The sequence below is a fragment of the Amia ocellicauda genome, chromosome 2, assembly GCF_036373705.1.
Source record: "Amia ocellicauda isolate fAmiCal2 chromosome 2, fAmiCal2.hap1, whole genome shotgun sequence".
Taxonomy (NCBI): Eukaryota; Metazoa; Chordata; class Actinopteri; order Amiiformes; family Amiidae; genus Amia; species Amia ocellicauda.
The window spans coordinates 40,455,578-40,477,893 of NC_089851.1; positions in this window are offsets into that span (position 1 = coordinate 40,455,578).

A 22,316-nucleotide genomic window follows, 5' to 3' on the forward strand; every position below is an offset into this window, starting at 1 on the left:
GTGGCTCCCTTTGCTGAGAGAATTGATTCAAAAGATTGTCTAATATAGCACGTACTTTCTTCATCCCAGACTGGTGTATGAAAGGCCTGATGTGTTATCTGCTATTAAAGAAATTGATTACATGTAAAATATTGTTAAAGCACATTGTAGAGAAAGTGATATAAAATGATAACGTGGTCGGTAACCTGCGGTGATTTGTTTCTGTCTTGCAGGCATCCTACTCCACTCCCGCTGGTGGCAGAACTATGCAACCAGCTTCACTGGTGTGGAAGAGGAGTCAAACGAGGTTATCTGTTCAGCTCTGTCTAAGAGGGGGGCTTAGCTCGATACCATAGGAACCTCCTCGAAATATCTTTCTAGTCAAGCTGCCTATAGGCCCCAGCTACCAGAACCAGCTCTAGATAGAGGCCACAGGGGGCACCTTGGGGACTCATCTGGGCTGCCCAGGAGTGAAGACCTCAGTCACACTGCACTGGGAACAGTGATTCAACAACTGTGTACAAAGCGGGACAACAGAAGTCAGTTCTCGTGCCTCCACCTCCCACAGTAGCAGCGGCCTGTGTTAAAGACGCTGATAATATCCGCAGCAGAAAGTGAGCAGCCGCAAACGACATTCTGACAGATATCAGACACTCGCTGTCGCTGGAAAATACATCCAAGCTTTTAGAAGCTGCTGGTCCCCCAGTTGAGCATTTCAAACAGGAAAGCGATCTCGATCTCGGCTGGGAAAGGGTCAGCGCCATGCAGATGTCACCAATTGTCGCTCAAAGGAGACTGAGAACAACAAATCAACTGTCAAGAAACCCGTCTGGGACCTGCTGGGATGATTTAAGGTAAGAGCAATCGAATGCCTTGATAAGACCCACTGTACAGGAATATACACAGCCGGGTAACAGAGCAATGCACAAGCACCCCCACAATACAGGCTGTTTCCTGTTTGATTGTGTAGTCACACACAGGAATGTCCTCTTTGCCGTTTCGCTCTTGGACTCGTATTGCAGAGTCTTCGTTTTCGGGTGGCTGCTTATATGAGAGTGTATCCACTCCCGAGTCACTCCAGTCGATTTGTAACTCTGTGTTTGTTGTTAATGTTCTTCACTAGGCCGTGCTGTCTGCGCCCCGGTGCTCCGGCTGTGTCTCGGCTCAGTCTCGGTATTTATATACACATTTTACCACTAGTCACTTTAAACACATGATATTACACACAGTGGTGGAAATTTGGATTTAAAAGTGTCAGTATGACACCTTATTGCTGGAGTCCTGCAGCCCAGGTTAACTGTTTACTGCTGAGAATGAAGAGCGTTTGTCATTTTATATTTGAACTGAGTTTTAATTGTAAAACAATACACTTGTATGTGAGTCAATATTGTGTTCTTATCAAGACATTCAATTGCTCTTACATTAAATCATCCCAGCAGGTCCCAGACGGGTTTCTTGACAGTTGATTTGTTGTTCTCAGTCTCCTTTGAGCGACAATTGGTGACATCTGCATGGCACTGACCCTTTCCCAGCCGAGATCGAGATCGCTTTCCTGTTTGAAATGCTCAACTGGGGGACCAGCAGCTTCTAAAAGCTTGGATGTATTTTCCAGCGACAGCGAGTTTCTGATATCTGTCAAAATGTTGTTTGCGGTCGCTCACTTTCTGCTGCGGATATTATCAGCGTCTTTAACACAGGCCGCTGCTACTGTGGGAGGCGGAGGCACGAGAACTGACTTCTGTTGTCCCGCTTCGTACACAGTTGTTAAATCAATGTTCCCAGTACAGTGTGACTGTGGTCTTCACTCCTGGGCAGCCCAGATGCGTTCCCAAGGGGCCCCCTGTGGCCTCTATCTTGAGCTGGTTCAGCGAGGCCCCCCTAGCGGGAACGCCTCGGGGCAGACTCCCTCACCAGCTCGCTGCCCCCTCCCTTGGGACGGTTTGGTCACACAGTAACTCCCCTGAGGCAGTACTTCCCACTCGACAGATAACGAGGGGTTGCGAACGTAGCCCTGCTCATCTGAGATAGGAAGCTCTGCCCAAGGGTCACAAGGTCACGTGGGGGTCCGGTCTTCAGGTATAGAGGAAGTCCCTGTGTGTGTCACATTATATACAAACAGGAAACAGGAAGGGACTGTTTGAGTGACTCACACAGGGGCCTATAGGCAGCTTGAATAGAAAGATGTTTCGATGAGGCTCCTATACTTATGATCTAACCCCCCCTCTTAGACAGAGATTTCTTTCTCAAACCCTTCGTTTCAAGCCAATGAAGATCATAGTTCGTAAGTACAGCTGATTTATTTTGTTTTGTTACATTTATTTGTACAAATTGTTGTGCATATATCCAAATTAGGGGTGTTCATTGTTAACAAATTGTCACTTATTTTTATTGTTCCATAATTGGTTCAGCTTTGTCCTAAAAATTCAGGCACAGATTTGTAGTAGTGGTCAGTGTGTCAAATATAGGTGGGACACGGACTGGTGGTTACTATTCATGTATCAAAGTCATCTGTCCGCTTCATACTGATTGCTCAGAGTGAGTTTCTTTATTTATTAATTAAATGCAGTACAGTATACAGTGCGCCTGATTCATTTACAGTGGGACCCTGTGAGAAAAAGCACATTGGCCTCTATTCTATCAGGTCAAAGGTTAAAATGTTACACATAGACATTCACACTTAAATTAAAGTGATATGATGTGTTTAGGGGTGTAAAATGTTTAAATCTTGTTTTAAAAAACATGTACTAAGTTACACAATATCTAAAATCTCTCATCCAAATCTACACCTTTGTACCCATGTAGAAGCTAATGCATATCCTGTGCTTTTACACGGCAACGTGTGTTTAACAGAATCAACTCTTCTCAGCAATTCCTCCGAAGCGGAAGCAGGAAATGTCATCTAAGAATGACTTCGGCGTCTGAGAAAAGAGCAGAAAAATCAAGACGGCCAAGCAACGTTTAGTTTAAATTCATAATAAAAAAATATGAATCAAATGTTGCATTCTGTTTTCAGTGATGGTGTTTTGTATTGAACAATTAGTTAAACAAATTATAAGGTTCTCCCCAAAACAGTAGATCCCTGTATTCACGGGGTGAATACTATTGTTTTAGCTGAATTTACAATGAACTGATTTTAAGCTTCATTGGTCATCTCTGTTGAGTCCGCCCTCTTAGAACTCAAAATGAAGTGTAGCAGAAAGGAGGGGCTATAAGTACAACCCTTCCTTTATATTTGATTACATTATTAACTTTTTATCAGTTACACAATTTAAAGACTAAAATGTTATCAGATTCCTTCAATTAAGGGTTCAATTTGGTAATTGAGAACAAAAACCAGCAGGGTAGGTGGTACTCCAGGACAGGTTTGAGATCCACTGGACTTAACGATATCATGCAGGCTTGTAGCTTCTGAAGACAGAACTTTTTTATTTTAACATATGGAGAACTTGCATGACTGTTTGAAAAAGACCACCTCGTCCTTGGCTGATTGGGACGATACTTCTGGACTGTTATATCAAACTGTGCTGCTATTATTATTATTACGTATGTGAAATATACATCAAAAAGGAGTATGACCATGGTGTGGGGTAGTGGTAAGGGCATTCCAGGTGGGGGACACTGTTTTTACCCTCATGTTTACCCTGTACAGCTGATGATGATTATGATGTGACATAATTGGCATCCCCTGGAATCCTGCATCCCCTGACTGATTGTGCAATTCTCCTTCAACTGTGCATGCGCATTCTTGACTTTTTGACCAACTGTGCATACTTAATTAGTTAGTCCAATTACTGATTTTGAGTACCTAAAATTGGGGGGACCACATATAATTACTAATATAAATGTAATTCCTACACCATTCAACCAATTTGGGTGTAACTACCCTTAAATTAAAGATGGAAGTCTACACTTAAAGGACATCTTGATTGTTTCCTTTCAAATTCATTGTGGTGCTGTACAGAGTCAAAATGATGACAATTGTCACTGTCCAAATATTTATGGACCTAACTGTGTATGTGTATATATATATAGTAATTTAAATGGTAGCCCAGATAAAATGGTCAATTATAAAATTCCTATAATTTCATTAATGCATAATTAAAACAATCAAAACAGCCAATAATTAAATTTAGGAATAACTTCAGAATAAACTAGGGCTGCCTCCTCAGCCTCAGTGTAGATTATATATATATATATATATATATATATATAGACCGATCAGCCATAACATTATGACCACTGACAGGTGAAGTGAATAACACTGATAATGTAGTTATCATGGCACCTGTCAGTGGGTGGGATATATTAGGCAGCAAGTGAACATTTTGTCCTCAAAGTCGATGTGTTAGAAGCAGGAAAAATGGGAAAGTGTAAGGATCTGAGCGACTTTGACAAGGGCCAAATTGTGATGGCTTGACGACTGGGTCAGAGCATCTTCAAAACTGCAGCTCTTGTGGGGTGTTCCTGGTCTGCAGTGGACAGTACCTATCAAAAGTGGTCCAAGGAAAGAAAAGTGGTGAACCGGCGACAGGGTCATGGGCGGCCAAGGCTCATTGATGCACGTGGGGAGCGAAGGCTGGCCCGTGTGGTCCGATCCAACAGACGAGCTACTGTAGCTCAAATTGCTGAAAAAGTGAATGCTGTTCTGTTAGAAAGGTGTCAGAACACAGTGCATCGCAGTTTGTTACGTATGGGGCTGAGTAGCCGCAGACCATTCAGGGTGCCCATGCTGATCCCTGTCCACTGCCGAAAGCACCTACAATGGGCACGTGAGCATCAGAACTGGACCACGGAGCAATGGAAGTAGTTCAACTACTATTTCTAATACTGGTACTAAGAGTGAACGGTGCTCTCTTGGTTTTGAAGAAAGAGGTTATTTCACCGAGAAGAATTGTTAGGAAGGTCAAGAACAATCAAAAATGGACTGGAAATTGGAGGCAACCTTAACATTCAACACGAAGCCATTTTGTATATGAGTCACTTTAACAGAGTAACAGAAATGCGTCAGGATTCCAAAGCGCTGCTGATTGTGGATGTTGTAGGGAAAACGTCACATCCAGATTCTGTAAAACCCCAGTGCTATGGTCAGGCAGGTGAAGACTGAACCTAGGATGACATAAAAAGTCAAGCAACGCATACAAAGTTTTAAGGTAACTCAAATGTTACTTTAAACTGCAACATTAAGATTTGAAAAGTTCTGAAGATACTAGTAATAATGTATTTCACAGAGAAACTTCATGGTAAGATTAACATTGGGAAAATAATTTGGGAATATTACCTGCAAGATATTTAATGGTGTCAAGTTTATGAGACTCAAGCATGGTTTTCAATCCGGAGACTTCTGTGTTTATTTTCATATTGGTCTGTGTCACAGACCGGTCCTCTTCAGCATGCTGAGAGCAAGAGAACAAAGAAAAATAAATTTTAATGAATGAAGGATACTAAACAAAAAAATTAAATATATTGGAACAGCTCATACGATCTCTAATGTGCAATCATTGGGTACGTAGTACTCGGTTTCAGTCAAAATGATACAAGATTAATGTTTTGACCTGGAATGGGAAAAGCTATTGTATGCATTACAAGTGTATGAGTTTGGGCCGCTGTGAGCAACTTGTGTGCCAAGTGTGGATTTCACACAATAAAGAAACAAGGAGTCAGCAAGATGATCTTAAAAAACAAGCAGTCTGGTGTATGTATTGGACACAAGAACTACCAAAGGCAGCAGGAAGAGTCAAAACATCAAACAAACCAAAAAGGAAATGTTTCTTAAATCAGAAAACAAATAAACAACATAAAAATACAAAAATAAACAAACCAGCTTGAGGGTGATAAACGTTTCTCAAACCCCTCTATTAGAGGACATGAAGATGAATGTCTCCAGCTTCACTAGTCAGCATGCATAAAACGCACACCACTGCTGCTGAAGAGCCTCTGACTGGGCAATGTACATGCAGCCATAAAGCACACTGTATGCCAGGCATAATCCCCATGCTTTCCTTGCAACTAAGAGCACCACTGTGTGATTTAAAAAGTGCAAGTTTTAAGGTTTGGTTTTAGGAATGGGGGGCACAGATTTTGGGGAGGGGCGGGGCGTGGTTTGCAAATGGTTGCTGAGTGGCATCGGATTCATATTGAGCAGACGGGACGCTGTTAATATTGGGGGCAAATTTCATATCCCAAACAAGAGCTACTTGTTAATGTAGAATGCAAAAATGTCAGCCTCTGTGCCAGATCACTTTTGACACCAGAAATAAACATGGTGCAAACACAGCTTCACTCATTAATGTCACCAGTACAATGACTGAGCCCACGGCGATGTTATCAGTGTACACTATCTATCAGGCAGGCAGCTCTAACTCAAACAGTGGCGTCTAAAATTAAAAATGCCATATTTTATTTTTTTAATGGTTGACAGTAAGCAAGCAATACTTACACTCACCTAAAGGATTATTAGAAACACCATACTAATACTGTGTTTGACCCCCTTTCGCCTTCAGAACTGCCTTAATTCTACGTGGCATTGATTCAACAAGGTGCTGAAAGCATTCTTTAGAAATGTTGGCCCATATTGATAGGATAGCATCATGCAGTTGATGGAGATTTGTGGGATGCACATCCAGGGCACGAAGCTCCCGTTCCACCACATCCCAAAGATGCTCTATTGGGTTGAGATCTGGTGACTGTGAGGGCAAGTTTAGTACAGTGAACTCATTGTCATGTTCAAGAAACCAATTTGAAATGATTCGAACTTTGTGACATGGTGCATTATCCTGCTGGAAGTAGCCATCAGAGGATGGGTACATGGTGGTCATATAGGGATGGACATGGTCAGAAACAATGCTCAGGTAGGCTGTGGCATTTAAACGATGCCCAATTGGCACTAAGGGGCCTAAAGTGTGCCAAGAAAACATCCCCCACACCATTACACCACCACCACCACCAGCCTGCACAGTGGTAACAAGGCATGATGGATCCATGTTCTCATTCTGTTTACGACAAATTCTGACTCTACCATCTCTACCCTAAGGTTAGGGTTAGGGTTAGGGTTAGGGTTTTAGGGTTTTAGGGTTAGGGTTAGGGTTAGGGTTAGGGTTAGGGTTACCCTTAACCCTGACCTTGGGATCTCTGGGACTGCTCTCACCTGGTTCTCCTCCCTACCTCAGTGACCGGTCCTACCAAGTGACATGGCGAGGCTCCTCATCCACCCCCCAACCTCTCCTCACAGGGTTAGGGTTAGAATTAGGGTTAGGGTTAGGGTTACCCCTAACCCTGACCTTGGGATCTCTGGGACTGCTCTCACCTGGTTCTCCTCCCTACCTCAGTGACCGGTCCTACCAAGTGATATGGCGAGGCTCCTCATCCACCCCCCAACCTCACCTCACAGGGTTAGGGTTGGGGTTAGGGTTGGGGTTGGGGTTGGAGTTGGGGTTAGGGTTAAGGTTAGGGTTAGGGTTTTAGGGTTTTAGGGTTAGGGTTAGGGTTAGGGTTCTTGGATTTTAGGGTTAGGGTTAGGGTTACCACTAACCCTGACCTTGGGATCTCTGGGATTGCTCTCACCTGGTTCTCCTCCCTACCTCAGTGACCGGTCCAACCAAGTGACATGGCGAGGCCCCTCATCCACCCCCCAACCTCTCCTCACAGGGTTAGGGTTGGGGTTAGGGTTGGAGTTGGGGTTGGAGTTGGGGTTAGGGTTAGGATTAGGGTTAGGGTTAGGGTTAGGGTTGGGGTTGGGGTTGGAGTTGGGGTTGGGGTTGGGGTTGGGGTTAGGGTTAGGGTTTTAGGGTTTTAGGGTTAGGGTTAGGGTTACGGTTAGGATTACCACTAACCCTGACCTTGGGATCTCTGGGACTGCTCTCACCTGGTTCTCCTCCCTACCTCAGTGACCGGTCCTACCAAGTGACATGGCGAGGCTCCTCATCCACCCCCCAACCTCTCCTCACAGGGTTAGGGTTAGGGTGAGGGTTAGGGGTAACCCTAACCCTGACCTTGGGATCTCTGGGACTGCTCTCACCTGGTTCTCCTCCCTACCTCAGTGACCGGTCCTACCAAGTGACAGGGCGAGGCTCCTCATCCACCCCCCAACCTCTCCTCACAGGGTTAGGGTTGGGGTTGGGGTTGGGGTTGGGGTTGGGGTTGGGGTTAGGGTTAGGGTTAGGGTTTTAGGGTTTTAGGGTTAGGGTTAGGGTTAGGGTTAGGGTTACCACTAACCCTGACCTTGGGATCTCTGGGACTGCTCTCACCTGGTTCTCCTCCCTACCTCAGTGACCGGTAAAACCAAGTGACATGGCGAGGCTCCTCATCCACCCCCCAACCTCTCCTCACAGGGTTAGGGTTGGGGTTGGGGTTAGGGTTAGGGTTACCCCTAACCCTGACCTTGGGATCTCTGGGACTGCTCTCACCTGGTTCTCCTCCCTACCTCAGTGACCGGTCCTACCAAGTGACATGGCGAGGCTCCTCATCCACCCCCCAACCTCTCCTCACAGGGTTAGGGTTGGGGTTGGGGTTGGGGTTAGAGTTGGGGTTAGGGTTAGGGTTAGGGTTAGGGTGTTAGGGTTTTTAGGGTTAGGGTTAGGATTAGGGTTAGGGTTTTAGGATTTTAGGGTTAGGGTTAGGGTTACCACTAACCCTGACCTTGGGATCTCTGGGATTGCTCTCACCTGGTTCTCCTCCCTACCTCAGTGACCGGTCCTACCAAGTGACATGGCGAGCCTCCTCATCCACCCCCCAACCTCTCCTCACAGGGTTAGGGTTGGGGTTAGGGTTGGGGTTGGGGTTGGAGTTGGGGTTAGGGTTAGGATTAGGGTTAGGGTTAGGGTTAGGGTTAGGGTTAGGGTTACCCGTAACCCTGACCTTGGGATCTCTGGGACTGCTCTCACCCGGTTCTCCTCCCTACCTCAGTGACCGGTCCTACCAAGTGACAGGGTGAGGCTCCTCATCCACCCCCCAACCTCTCCTCACAGGGTTAGGGTTGGGGTTGGGTTTGGGGTTGGGGTTGGGGTTGGGGTAAGGGTTAGGGTTAGGGTTTTAGGGTTTTAGGGTTAGGGTAAGGGTTAGGGTTAGGGTTACCACTAAACCTGACCTTGGGATCTCTGGGACTGCTCTCACCTGGTTCTCCTCCCTACCTCAGTGACCGGTCCTACCAAGTGACATGGCGAGGCTCCTCATCCACCCCCCAACCTCTCCTCACAGGGTTAGGGTTAGGGTGAGGGTTAGGGGTAACCCTAACCCTGACCTTGGGATCTCTGGGACTGCTCTCACCTAGTTCGCCTCCCTACCTCAGTGACCGGTCCTACCAAGTGACATGGTGAAGCTCCTCATCCACCCCACAACCTCTCCTCACAGGGTTAGGGTTGGGGTTGGGGTTGGGGTTGGGGTTGGGGTTAGGGTTAGGGTTTTAGGGTTTTAGGGTTAGGGTTAGGGTTACGGTTAGGATTACCACTAACCCTGACCTTGGGATCTCTGGGACTGCTCTCACCTGGTTCTCCTCCCTACCTCAGTGACCGGTCCTACCAAGTGACATGGCGAGACTCCTCATCCACCCCCAACCTCTCCTCACAGGGTTAGGGTTAGGGTTAGGGTTTTAGGGTTTTAGGGTTAGGGTTAGGGTTAGGGTTACCCCTAACCCTGACCTTGGGATCTCTGGGACTGCTCTCACCTAGTTCTCCTCCCTACCTCAGTGACCGGTCCTACCAAGTGATATGGCGAGGCTCCTCATCCACCCCCCAACCTCACCTCACAGGGTTAGGGTTAGGGTTGGGTTTGGGGTTGGGGATAGGGTTAGGGTTAGGGTTAGGGTGTTAGGGTTTTTAGGGTTAGGGTTAGGGTTAGGGTTAGGGTTTTAGGATTTTAGGGTTAGGGTTAGGGTTACCACTAACCCTGACCTTGGGATCTCTGGGATTGCTCTCACCTGGTTCTCCTGCCTACCTCAGTGACCGGTCCTACCAAGTGACATGGCGAGCCTCCTCATCCACCCCCCAACCTCTCCTCACAGGGTTAGGGTTGGGGTTAGGGTTGGGGTTGGGGTTGGAGTTGGGGTTAGGGTTAGGATTAGGGTTAGGGTTAGGGTTAGGGTTAGGGTTAGGGTTAGGGTTACCCGTAACCCTGACCTTGGGATCTCTGGGACTGCTCTCACCTTGTTCTCCTCCCTACCTCAGTGACCGGTCCTACCAAGTGACAGGGTGAGGCTCCTCATCCACCCCCCAACCTCTCCTCACAGGGTTAGGGTTGGGGTTGGGGTTGGGGTTGGGGTTGGGGTTGGGGTTGGGGTTAGGGTTAGGGTTAGGGTTTTAGGGTTTTAGGGTTAGGGTTAGGGTTAGGGTTAGGGTTTCCACTAACCCTGAACTTGGGATCTCTGGGACTGCTCTCACCTGGTTCTCCTCCCTACCTCAGTGACCGGTCCTACCAAGTGACATGGCGAGGCTCCTCATCCACCCCCCAACCTCTCCTCACAGGGTTAGGGTTAGGGTGAGGGTTAGGGGTAACCCTAACCCTGACCTTGGGATCTCTGGGACTGCTCTCACCTAGTTCTCCTCCCTACCTCAGTGACCGGTCCTACCAAGTGACATGGTGAAGCTCCTCATCCACCCCCCAACCTCTCCTCACAGGGTTAGGGTTGGGGTTGGGGTTGGGGTTGGGGTTGGGGTTAGGGTTAGGGTTTTAGGGTTTTAGGGTTAGGGTTAGGGTTACGGTTAGGATTACCACTAACCCTGACCTTGGGATCTCTGGGACTGCTCTCACCTGGTTCTCCTCCCTACCTCCGTGACCGGTCCTACCAAGTGACATGGCGAGACTCCTCATCCACCCCCAACCTCTCCTCACAGGGTTAGGGTTAGGGTTAGGGTTTTAGGGTTTTAGGGTTAGGGTTAGGGTTAGGGTTACCCCTAACCCTGACCTTGGGATCTCTGGGACTGCTCTAACCTGGTTCTCCTCCCTACCTCAGTGACCGGTCCTACCAAGTGATATGGCGAGGCTCCTCATCCACCCCCCCAACCTCACCTCACAGGGTTAGGGTTAGGGTTGGGGTTGGGGTTGGGGATAGGGTTAGGGTTAGGGTTAGGGTTAGGGTGTTAGGGTTTTTAGGGTTAGGGTTAGGGTTAGGGTTAGGGTTTTAGGATTTTAGGATTAGGGTTTGGGTTACCACTAACCCTGACCTTGGGATCTCTGGGATTGCTCTCACCTGGTTCTCCTCCCTACCTCAGTGACCGGTCCTACCAAGTGACATGGCGAGGCTCCTCATCCACCCCCCAACCTCTCCTCACAGGGTTAGGGTTGGGGTTAGGGTTGGGGTTGGGCTTGAAGTTGGGGTTAGGGTTAGGATTAGGGTTAGGGTTAGGGTTAGGGATAGGGTTAGGGTTACCCGTAATCCTGACCTTGGGATCTCTGGGACTGCTCTCACCTGGTTCTCCTCCCTACCTCAGTGACCGGTCCTACCAAGTGACAAGTCAAGGCTCCTCATAACCCCTTAACCTCTCCTCACAGGGTTAGGGTTAGGGTTAGGGTTATGGTTACCCCTAACCCTGACCTTGGGATCTCTGGGACTGCTCTCACCTGGTTCTCCTCCCTACCTCAGTGACCGGTCCTACCAAGTGACATGGCGAGGCTCCTCATCCACCCCCCAACCTCTCCTCACAGGGTTAGGGTTGGGGTTGGGGTTGGGGTTAGAGTTGGGGTTAGGGTTAAGGTTAGGGTTAGGGTTTTAGGGTTTTAGGGTTAGGGTTTTAGGGTTTTAGGGTTAGGGTTAGGGTTCGGGTTAGGGTTAGGGTTTTAGGATTTTAGGGTTAGGGTTAGGGTTACCACAAACCCTGACCTTGGGATCTCTGGGATTGCTCTCACCTGGTTCTCCTCCCTACCTCAGTGACCGGTCCTACAAAGTGACATGGCCAGGCTCCTCATCCACCCCCCAACCTCTCCTCACAGGCTTAGGGTTGGGGTTAGGGTTGGGGTTGGGGTTGGAGTTGGGGTTAAGGTTAGGATTAGGGTTTAGGGTTTTAGGGTTAGGGTTAGGGTTAGGGTTACCCTGACCTTGGGATCTCTGGGACTGCTCTCACCTGGTTCTCCTCCCTACCTCAGTGACCGGTCCTACCAAGTGACATGGCGAGGCTCCTCATCCACCCCCCAACCTCTCCTCACAGGGTTAGGGTTGGGGTTGGGGTTGGGGTTAGAGTTGGGGTTAGGGTTAAGGTTAGGGTTAGGGTTTTAGGGTTTTAGGGTTAGGGTTTTAGGGTTTTAGGGTTAGGGTTAGGGTTCGGGTTAGGGTTAGGGTTTTAGGATTTTAGGGTTAGGGTTAGGGTTACCACAAACCCTGACCTTGGGATCTCTGGGATTGCTCTCACCTGGTTCTCCTCCCTACCTCAGTGACCGGTCCTACAAAGTGACATGGCCAGGCTCCTCATCCACCCCCCAACCTCTCCTCACAGGCTTAGGGTTGGGGTTAGGGTTGGGGTTGGGGTTGGAGTTGGGGTTAAGGTTAGGATTAGGGTTTAGGGTTTTAGGGTTAGGGTTAGGGTTAGGGTTACCCTGACCTTGGGATCTCTGGGACTGCTCTCACCTGGTTCTCCTCCCTACCTCAGTGACCAGTCCTGCCAAGTGACATGGCGAGGCACCTCATCCACCCCTCAACCTCTCCTCACAGGGTTAGGGTTGGGGTTGGGGTTGGGTTTAGGGTTAGGGTTAGGGTTAGGGTTTTAGGGTTTTCGGGTAAGGGTTAGGTTTAGGGTTAGGGTTACCCCTAACCCTGACCTTGGGATCTCTGGGACTGCTCTCACCTGGTTCTCCTCCCTACCTCAGTGACCGGCCCTACCAAGTGACATAGCGAGGCTCCTCTTCCACCCCCCAACCTCTCCTCACAGGGTTAGGGTTAGGGTTAGGGTTAGGGTTACCCTAACCCTGACCTTGGGATCTCTGGCACTGCACTCACCTGGTTCTCCTCCCTACCTCAGTGACCGGTCCTACCAAGTGACATGGCGAGGCTCCTCATCCACCCCCCAACCTCTCCTCACAGGGTTAGTGTTGGGGTTGGGGTTGGGGTTAGGGTTAGGGTTAGGGTTAGGGTTTTAGGGTTTTAGGGTTAGGGTTAGGGTTCGGGTTAGGGTTAGGGTTTTAGGGTTTTAGGGTTAGGGTTAGGGTTCGGGTTAGGGTTAGGGTTTTAGGATTTTAGGGTTAGGGTTAGGGTTACCACAAACCCTGACCCTGGGATCTCTGGGATTGCTCTCACCTGGTTCTCCTCCCTACCTCAGTGACCGGTCCTACAAAGTGACATGGCCAGGCTCCTCATCCACCCCCCAACCTCTCCTCACAGGCTTAGGGTTGGGGTTAGGGTTGGGGTTGGGGTTGGAGTTGGGGTTAAGGTTAGGATTAGGGTTTAGGGTTTTAGGGTTAGGGTTAGGGTTAGGGTTACCCCTAACCCTGACCTTGGGATCTCTGGGACTGCTCTCACCTGGTTCTCCTCCCTACCTCAGTGACCGGTCCTGCCAAGTGACATGGCGAGGCTCCTCATCCACCCCTCAACCTCTCCTCACAGGGTTAGGGTTGGGGTTGGGGTTGGGTTTAGGGTTAGGGTTAGGGTTAGGGTTTTAGGGTTTTCGGGTAAGGGTTAGGTTTAGGGTTAGGGTTACCCCTAACCCTGACCTTGGGATCTCTGGGACTGCTCTCACCTGGTTCTCCTCCCTACCTCAGTGACCGGCCCTACCAAGTGACATAGCGAGGCTCCTCTTCCACCCCCCAACCTCTCCTCACAAGGTTAGGGTTAGGGTTATGGTTAGGGTTACCCTAACCCTGACCTTGGGATCTCTGGCACTGCACTCACCTGGTTCTCCTCCCTACCTCAGTGACCGGTCCTACCAAGTGACATGGCGAGGCTCCTCATCCACCCCCCAACCTCTCCTCACAGGGTTAGTGTTGGGGTTGGGGTTGGGGTTAGGGTTAGGGTTAGGGTTAGTGTTTTTAGGGTTTTAGGGTTAGGGTTAGGGTCAGGGTTAGGGTTACCCCTAACCCTGACCTTGGGATCTCTGGGACTGTTCTCACCTGGTTCTCCTCCCTACCTCAGTGACCTGTCTAACCAAGTGACATGGCGAGGCTCCTCATCCACCCCCCAACCTCTCCTCACAGGGTTAGGGTTAGGGTTAGGGTTAGGGTTAGGGTTACCCTAACCCTGACCTTGGGATCTCTGGGACTGCTCTCACCTGGTTCTCCTCCCTACCTCAGTGACCGGTCCTACCAAGTGACATGGCGAGGCTCCTCATCCACCCCCTAACCTATCCTCACAGGGTTAGGGTTGGGGTTGGGGTTGGGGTTAGGGTTGGGGTCGGGGTTAGGGTTAGGGTTTTAGGGTTTTAGGTTTAGGGTTAGGGTAACCCCTTACCCTGACCTTAGGATCTCTGGGACTGTTCTCACCTGGTTCTCCTCCCTACCTCAGTGACCGGTCCTACCAAGTGACTTGGCGAGGCTCCTCATCCACCCCCCAACCTCTCCTCACAGGGTTAGGGTTGGGGTTGGGGTTAGGGTTAGGGTTAGGTTTAGGGTTTAGGGTTTTAGGGTTAGGGTTAGGGTTAGGGTAACCCCTTACCCTGACCTTAGGATCTCTGGGACTGTTCTCACCTGGTTCTCCTCCCTACCTCAGTGACCGGTCCTACCATGTGACTTGGCGAGGCTCCTCATCCACCCCCCAACCTCTCCTCACAGGGTTAGGGTTGGGGTTGGGGTTAGGGTTAGGGTTAGGTTTAGGGTTTAGGGTTTTAGGGTTAGGGTTACCCCTAACCCTGACCTTGGGATCTCTGGGATTGCTCTCACCTGGTTCTCCTCCCTACCTCAGTGACTGGTCCTACCAAGTGACATGGCGAGGCTCCTCATCCACCCCCCAACCTCTCCTCACAGGGTTAGGGTTGGGGTTGGGGTTGGGGTTGGGGTTGGGGTTAGGGTTGGGGTTGGGGTTAGGGTTAGGGTTAGGGTTAGGGTTTTAGGGTTTTAGGGTAAGGGTTAGGGCTGGGTTACCTATAACCCTGACCATGGGATCTCTGGGATTGCTCTCACCTGGTTCTCCTCCCTACCTCAGTGACCGGTCCTACCAAGTGACATGGCGAGACTCCTCATCCACCCCCCAACCTCTCCTCACAGGGTTAGGGTTGGGGTTGCGGTTGGGTTTAGGGTTAGGGATAGGGTTAGGTTTTTAGGGTTTTAGGGTAAGGGTTAGGGTTAGGGTTAGGGTTAGGGTTAGGGTTACCCCTAACCCTGACCTTGGGATCTCTGGGATTGCTCTCACCTGGTTCTCCTCCCTACCTCAGTGACCGGTCCTACCAAGTGACATGGCGAGGCTACTCATCCACCCCCAACCTCTCCTCACAGGGTTAAGGTTGAGGTTGGGGTTGGGGTTGGGGTTGGGGTTAGGGTTAGGGTTAGGGTTATAGGGTTTTAGGGTTAGGGTTAGGGTTAGGGTTAGGGTTACCCCTAACCCTGACCTTGGGATCTCTGGGACTGCTCTCACCTGGTTCTCCTCCCTACCTCAGTGACCGGTCCTACCAAGTGACATGGCGAGGCTCCTCATCCACCCCCCAACCTATCCTCACAGGGTTAGGGTTGGGGATGGGGTTGGGGTTGTGGTTAGTGTTGGGGTTGGGGTTAGGGTTAGGGTTAGGGTTAGGGTTAGTGTTTTAGGGTTTTAGGGTTAGGGTTAGGGTTAGGGTTAGGGTTCCCCTAACCCTGACCTTGGGATCTCTGGGACTGCTCTCACCTGGTTCTCCTCCCTACCTCAGTGACCGGTCCTACCAAGTGACATGGCGAGGCTCCTCATCCACCCCCCAACCTCTCCTCACAGGGTTAGTGTTGGGGTTGGGGTTAGGGTTAGTGTAAGGGTTAGGGTTAGGGTTTGGATGAGGGTTAGGGTTAGGGTTAGGAATAGGGTTACCCCTAACCCTGACCTTGGGATCTCTGGGACTGCTCTCACCTGGTTTTCCTCCCTACCTCAGTGACCGGTCCTACCAAGTGACATGGCGAGGCTCCTCATCCACCCCCCAACCTCTTCCCACAGGGTTAGGGTTTGGGTTGGGGTTAGGGTTAGGGATAGGGTTAGGGTTTTAGGGTTTTAGGGTTAGGGTTAGGGTTAGGGTTACCCCTAACCCTGACCTTGTGATCTCTGGGACTGCTCTCACCTTGTTCTCCTCCCTACCTCAGTGAACGGTTCTACCAAGTGACATGGCGAGGCTCCTCATCCACCCCCCAACCTCTCCTCACAGGGTTAGGGTTAGGGTTAGGGTTAGGGTTACCCTAACCCTGACCTTGGGATCTCTGGGACTGCTCTCACCTGGTTCTCCTCCCTACGTCAGTGACCGGTCCTACCAAGTGACATGGCGAGACTCCTCATACACCCCCCAAACTCTCCTCACAGGTTTAGGGTTGGGGTTGGGGTTGGGGTTAGGGTTAGGGTTAGGGTTTTAGGGTTTTAAGGTTAGGGTTAGGGTTAGGGTTAGGGTAGGGTTACCCGTAACTCTGACCTTGGGATCTCTGGCACTGCTCTCACCTGGTTCTCCTCCCTACCTCAGTGACCGGTCCTACCAAGTGACATGGCGAGGCTCCTCATCCACCCCCCAACCTCTCCTCACAAGGTCAGTGTTGGGGTTGGGGTTGGGGTTAGTGTAAGGGTTAGGGTTAGGGTTTTAGGGTTTTAGGGTTAGGGTTAGGGTCAGGGTTAGGGTTAGGGTTAGGTTTAGGGTTACCTTAACCCTGACCTTGGGATCTCTGGGACAGCTCTGACCTGGTTCTCCTCCCTACCTCAGTGACCGGTCCTACCAAGTGACATGGCGAGGCTCCTCATCCACCCCCCAACCTCTCCTCACAGGGATAGGGTTGGGGTTAGGGTTGGGTTGAGGTTGGAGTTAGGGTTAGGGTTAGGATTAGGGTTAGGGTTAGGGTTAGGAATAGGGTTACCCCTAACCCTGACCTTGGGATCTCTGGGACTGCTCTCACCTGGTTCTCCTCCTTACCTCAGTGACCGGTCCTACCAAGTGATATGGCGAGGCTACTCATCCACACCCCAACCTCTCCTCACAGGGTTAGGGTTAGGGTTAGGGTTAGGGTTAGGGTTACCCATAACCCTGACCTTGGGATATCTGGGACTGCTCTCACCTCGTTCTCCTCCCTACCTCAGTGACCGGTCCTACCAAGTGACATGGCGAGGCTCCTCATCCACCCCCTAACCTATCCTCACAGGGTTAGGGTTGGGGTTGGGGTTGGGGTTAGGGTTGGGGTCGGGGTTAGGGTTAGGGTTTTAGGGTTTTAGGTTTAGGGTTAGGGTAACCCCTTACCCTGACCTTAGGATCTCTGGGACTGTTCTCACCTGGTTCTCCTCCCTACCTCAGTGACCGGTCCTACCAAGTGACTTGGCGAGGCTCCTCATCCACCCCCCAACCTCTCCTCACAGGGTTAGGGTTGGGGTTGGGGTTAGGGTTAGGGTTAGGTTTAGGGTTTAGGGTTTTAGGGTTAGGGTTAGGGTTAGGGTAACCCCTTACCCTGACCTTAGGATCTCTGGGACTGTTCTCACCTGGTTCTCCTCCCTACCTCAGTGACCGGTCCTACCATGTGACTTGGCGAGGCTCCTCATCCACCCCCCAACCTCTCCTCACAGGGTTAGGGTTGGGGTTGGGGTTAGGGTTAGGGTTAGGTTTAGGGTTTAGGGTTTTAGGGTTAGGGTTACCCCTAACCCTGACCTTGGGATCTCTGGGATTGCTCTCACCTGGTTCTCCTCCCTACCTCAGTGACTGGTCCTACCAAGTGACATGGCGAGGCTCCTCATCCACCCCCCAACCTCTCCTCACAGGGTTAGGGTTGGGGTTGGGGTTGGGGTTGGGGTTGGGGTTAGGGTTGGGGTTGGGGTTAGGGTTAGGGTTAGGGTTAGGGTTTTAGGGTTTTAGGGTAAGGGTTAGGGCTGGGTTACCTATAACCCTGACCATGGGATCTCTGGGATTGCTCTCACCTGGTTCTCCTCCCTACCTCAGTGACCGGTCCTACCAAGTGACATGGCGAGACTCCTCATCCACCCCCCAACCTCTCCTCACAGGGTTAGGGTTGGGGTTGCGGTTGGGTTTAGGGTTAGGGATAGGGTTAGGGTTTTAGGGTTTTAGGGTAAGGGTTAGGGTTAGGGTTAGGGTTAGGGTTAGGGTTACCCCTAACCCTGACCTTGGGATCTCTGGGATTGCTCTCACCTGGTTCTCCTCCCTACCTCAGTGACCGGTCCTACCAAGTGACATGGCGAGGCTACTCATCCACCCCCAACCTCTCCTCACAGGGTTAAGGTTGAGGTTGGGGTTGGGGTTGGGGTTGGGGTTAGGGTTAGGGTTAGGGTTATAGGGTTTTAGGGTAAGGGTTAGGGCTGGGTTACCTATAACCCTGACCATGGGATCTCTGGGATTGCTCTCACCTGGTTCTCCTCCCTACCTCAGTGACCGGTCCTACCAAGTGACATGGCGAGACTCCTCATCCACCCCCCAACCTCTCCTCACAGGGTTAGGGTTGGGGTTGCGGTTGGGTTTAGGGTTAGGGATAGGGTTAGGGTTTTAGGGTTTTAGGGTAAGGGTTAGGGTTAGGGTTAGGGTTAGGGTTAGGGTTACCCCTAACCCTGACCTTGGGATCTCTGGGATTGCTCTCACCTGGTTCTCCTCCCTACCTCAGTGACCGGTCCTACCAAGTGACATGGCGAGGCTACTCATCCACCCCCAACCTCTCCTCACAGGGTTAAGGTTGAGGTTGGGGTTGGGGTTGGGGTTGGGGTTAGGGTTAGGGTTAGGGTTATAGGGTTTAAGGGTTAGGGTTAGGGTTAGGGTTAGGGTTACCCCTAACCCTGACCTTGGGATCTCTGGGACTGCTCTCACCTGGTTCTCCTCCCTACCTCAGTGACCGGTCCTACCAAGTGACATGGCGAGGCTCCTCATCCACCCCCCAACCTCTCCTCACAGGGTTAGGGTTGGGGATGGGGTTGGGGTTGTGGTTAGTGTTGGGGTTGGGGTTAGGGTTAGGGTTAGGGTTAGGGTTAGTGTTTTAGGGTTTTAGGGTTAGGGTTAGGGTTAGGGTTAGGGTTACCCCTAACCCTGACCTTGGGATCTCTGGGACTGCTCTCACCTGGTTCTCCTCCCTACCTCAGTGACCGGTCCTACCAAGTGACATGGCGAGGCTCCTCATCCACCCCCCAACCTCTCCTCACAGGGTTAGTGTTGGGGTTGGGGTTAGGGTTAGTGTAAGGGTTAGGGTTAGGGTTTGGATGAGGGTTAGGGTTAGGGTTAGGAATAGGGTTACCCCTAACCCTGACCTTGGGATCTCTGGGACTGCTCTCACCTGGTTTTCCTCCCTACCTCAGTGACCGGTCCTACCAAGTGACATGGCGAGGCTCCTCATCCACCCCCCAACCTCTTCCCACAGGGTTAGGGTTTGGGTTGGGGTTAGGGTTAGGGATAGGGTTAGGGTTTTAGGGTTTTAGGGTTAGGGTTAGGGTTAGGGTTACCCCTAACCCTGACCTTGTGATCTCTGGGACTGCTCTCACCTTGTTCTCCTCCCTACCTCAGTGAACGGTTCTACCAAGTGACATGGCGAGGCTCCTCATCCACCCCCCAACCTCTCCTCACAGGGTTAGGGTTAGGGTTAGGGTTAGGGTTACCCTAACCCTGACCTTGGGATCTCTGGGACTGCTCTCACCTGGTTCTCCTCCCTACGTCAGTGACCGGTCCTACCAAGTGACATGGCGAGACTCCTCATACACCCCCCAAACTCTACACACAGGTTTAGGGTTGGGGTTGGGGTTGGGGTTAGGGTTAGGGTTAGGGTTTTAGGGTTTTAAGGTTAGGGTTAGGGTTAGGGTTAGGGTAGGGTTACCCGTAACTCTGACCTTGGGATCTCTGGCACTGCTCTCACCTGGTTCTCCTCCCTACCTCAGTGACCTGTCCTACCAAGTGACATGGCGAGGCTCCTCATCCACCCCCCAACCTCTCCTCACAAGGTCAGTGTTGGGGTTGGGGTTGGGGTTAGTGTAAGGGTTAGGGTTAGGGTTTTAGGGTTTTAGGGTTAGGGTTAGGGTCAGGGTTAGGGTTAGGGTTAGGTTTAGGGTTACCCTAACCCTGACCTTGGGATCTCTGGGACAGCTCTGACCTGGTTCTCCTCCCTACCTCAGTGACCGGTCCTACCAAGTGACATGGCGAGGCTCCTCATCCACCCCCCAACCTCTCCTCACAGGGATAGGGTTGGGGTTAGGGTTGGGTTGAGGTTGGAGTTAGGGTTAGGGTTAGGATTAGGGTTAGGGTTAGGGTTAGGAATAGGGTTACCCCTAACCCTGACCTTGGGATCTCTGGGACTGCTCTCACCTGGTTCTCCTCCTTACCTCAGTGACCGGTCCTACCAAGTGATATGGCGAGGCTACTCATCCACACCCCAACCTCTCCTCACAGGGTTAGGGTTAGGGTTAGGGTTAGGGTTAGGGTTACCCATAACCCTGACCTTGGGATATCTGGGACTGCTCTCACCTCGTTCTCCTCCCTACCTCAGTGACCGGTCCTACCAAGTGACATGGCGAGGCTGCACATCCACCCCCCAACCTCTCCTCACAGTGTTAGGGTTAGGGTTAGGGTTAGGGTTGGGGTTGGGGTTAGGGTTAGGGTTAGGGTTTTAGGGTTTTAGGGTTACGGTTGGGGTTAGGGTTAGGGTTACCACTAACCCTGATCTTGGGATCTCTGAGACTGGTCTCACCTGGTTCTCTTCCCTACGTCAATGACCGGTCCTACCAATTGACATGGCGAGACTCCTCATCCACCCCCCAACCTCTCCTCACAGGGTTAGGGTTGGGGTTGGGGTTAGGGTTAGGGTTGGGGTTGATGTAAGGGTTGGGGTTGGGGTTAGGGTTAGGGTTAGGGTTAGTGTTTTAGGGTTTTAGGGTTAGGGTTAGGGTTAGGGTTAGGGTGACCCCTAACCCTGACCTTGGGATCTACGGGACTGCTCTCACCTGGTTCTCCTCCCTACGTCAGTGACCGGTCCTACCAAGTGACATGGCGAGGCTCCTCATCCACCCCCCAACCTCTCCTCACAGGGTTGGGTTGGGGTTTGGGTTGGGGTTGGGGTTGGGGTTATGGTTAGGGGTAGGGTTAGGGTTAGGGTTTGGGTTTTAGGGTTTTAGGGTTAGGGTTAGGGTTAGGGCTTTAGGGTTAGGGTTTTAGGGTTTTAGGGTTAGGGTTAGGGTTAGGGTTACCCCTAACCCTGACCTTGGGATCTCTGGGACTGCTCTCACCTGGTTCTCCTCCCTACCTCAGTGACCGGTTCTACCAAGTGATATCGCGAGGCTCCTCATCCACCCCCCAACCTCACCTCACAGGGTTAGTGTTGGGGTTGGGGTTAGGGTTAGGATTAGGATTAGGGTTAGGGTTAGGGTTAGGGTTTTAGGGTTTTAGGGTTAAGGTTTGGGTTAGGGTTACCCATAACCCTGACCTTGGGATCTCTAGGACTGCTCTCACCTGGTTCTCCTCCCTACCTCAGTGTCTGGTCCTACCAAGTGACATGGCGAGGTTCCTCATCCACCCCCCAACCTCTCCTCACAGGGATAGGGTTGGGGTTAGGGTTGGGTTGAGGTTGGAGTTAGGGTTAGGGTTCGGATTAGGGTTAGGGTTAGGGTTAGGAATAGGGTTACCCCTAACCCTGACCTTGGGATCTCTGGGACTGCTCTCACCTGGTTCTCCTCCCTACCTCAGTGACCGGTCCTACCAAGTGACAGGGCGAGGCTCCTCATCCACCCCCCAACCTCTCCTCACAGGGTTAGGGTTGGGGTTGTGGTTGGGGTTGTGGTTGGGGTTGGGGATAGGGTTAGGGTTAGGGTTTTAGGGTTTTAGGGTTAGGGTTAGGGTTAGGGTTAGGGTTTCCACTAACAATGACCTTGGGATCTCTGGGACTGCTCTCACCTGGTTCTCCTCCCTACCTCAGTGACCGGTCCTACCAAGTGACATGGCGAGGCTCCTCATAACCCCTTAACCTCTCCTCACAGGGTTAGGGTTAGGGTTAGGGTTAGGGTTAGGGTTACCCCTAACCCTGACCTTGGGATCTCTGGGACTGCTCTCACCTGGTTCTCCTCCCTACCTCAGTGACCGGTCCAACCAAGTGACATGGCGAGGCTCCTCATCCACCCCCCAACCTCTCCTCACAGGGTTAGGGTTTGGGTTAAGGTTTGGGTTAGGGTTACCCATAACTCTGACCTTGGGATCTCTGGGACTGCTCTCACCTGGTTCTCCTCCCTACCTCAGTGACCGGTCCTACCAAGTGACATGGCGAGGATCCTCATCCACCCCCCAACCTCTCCTCACAGGGTTAGGGTTAGGGTT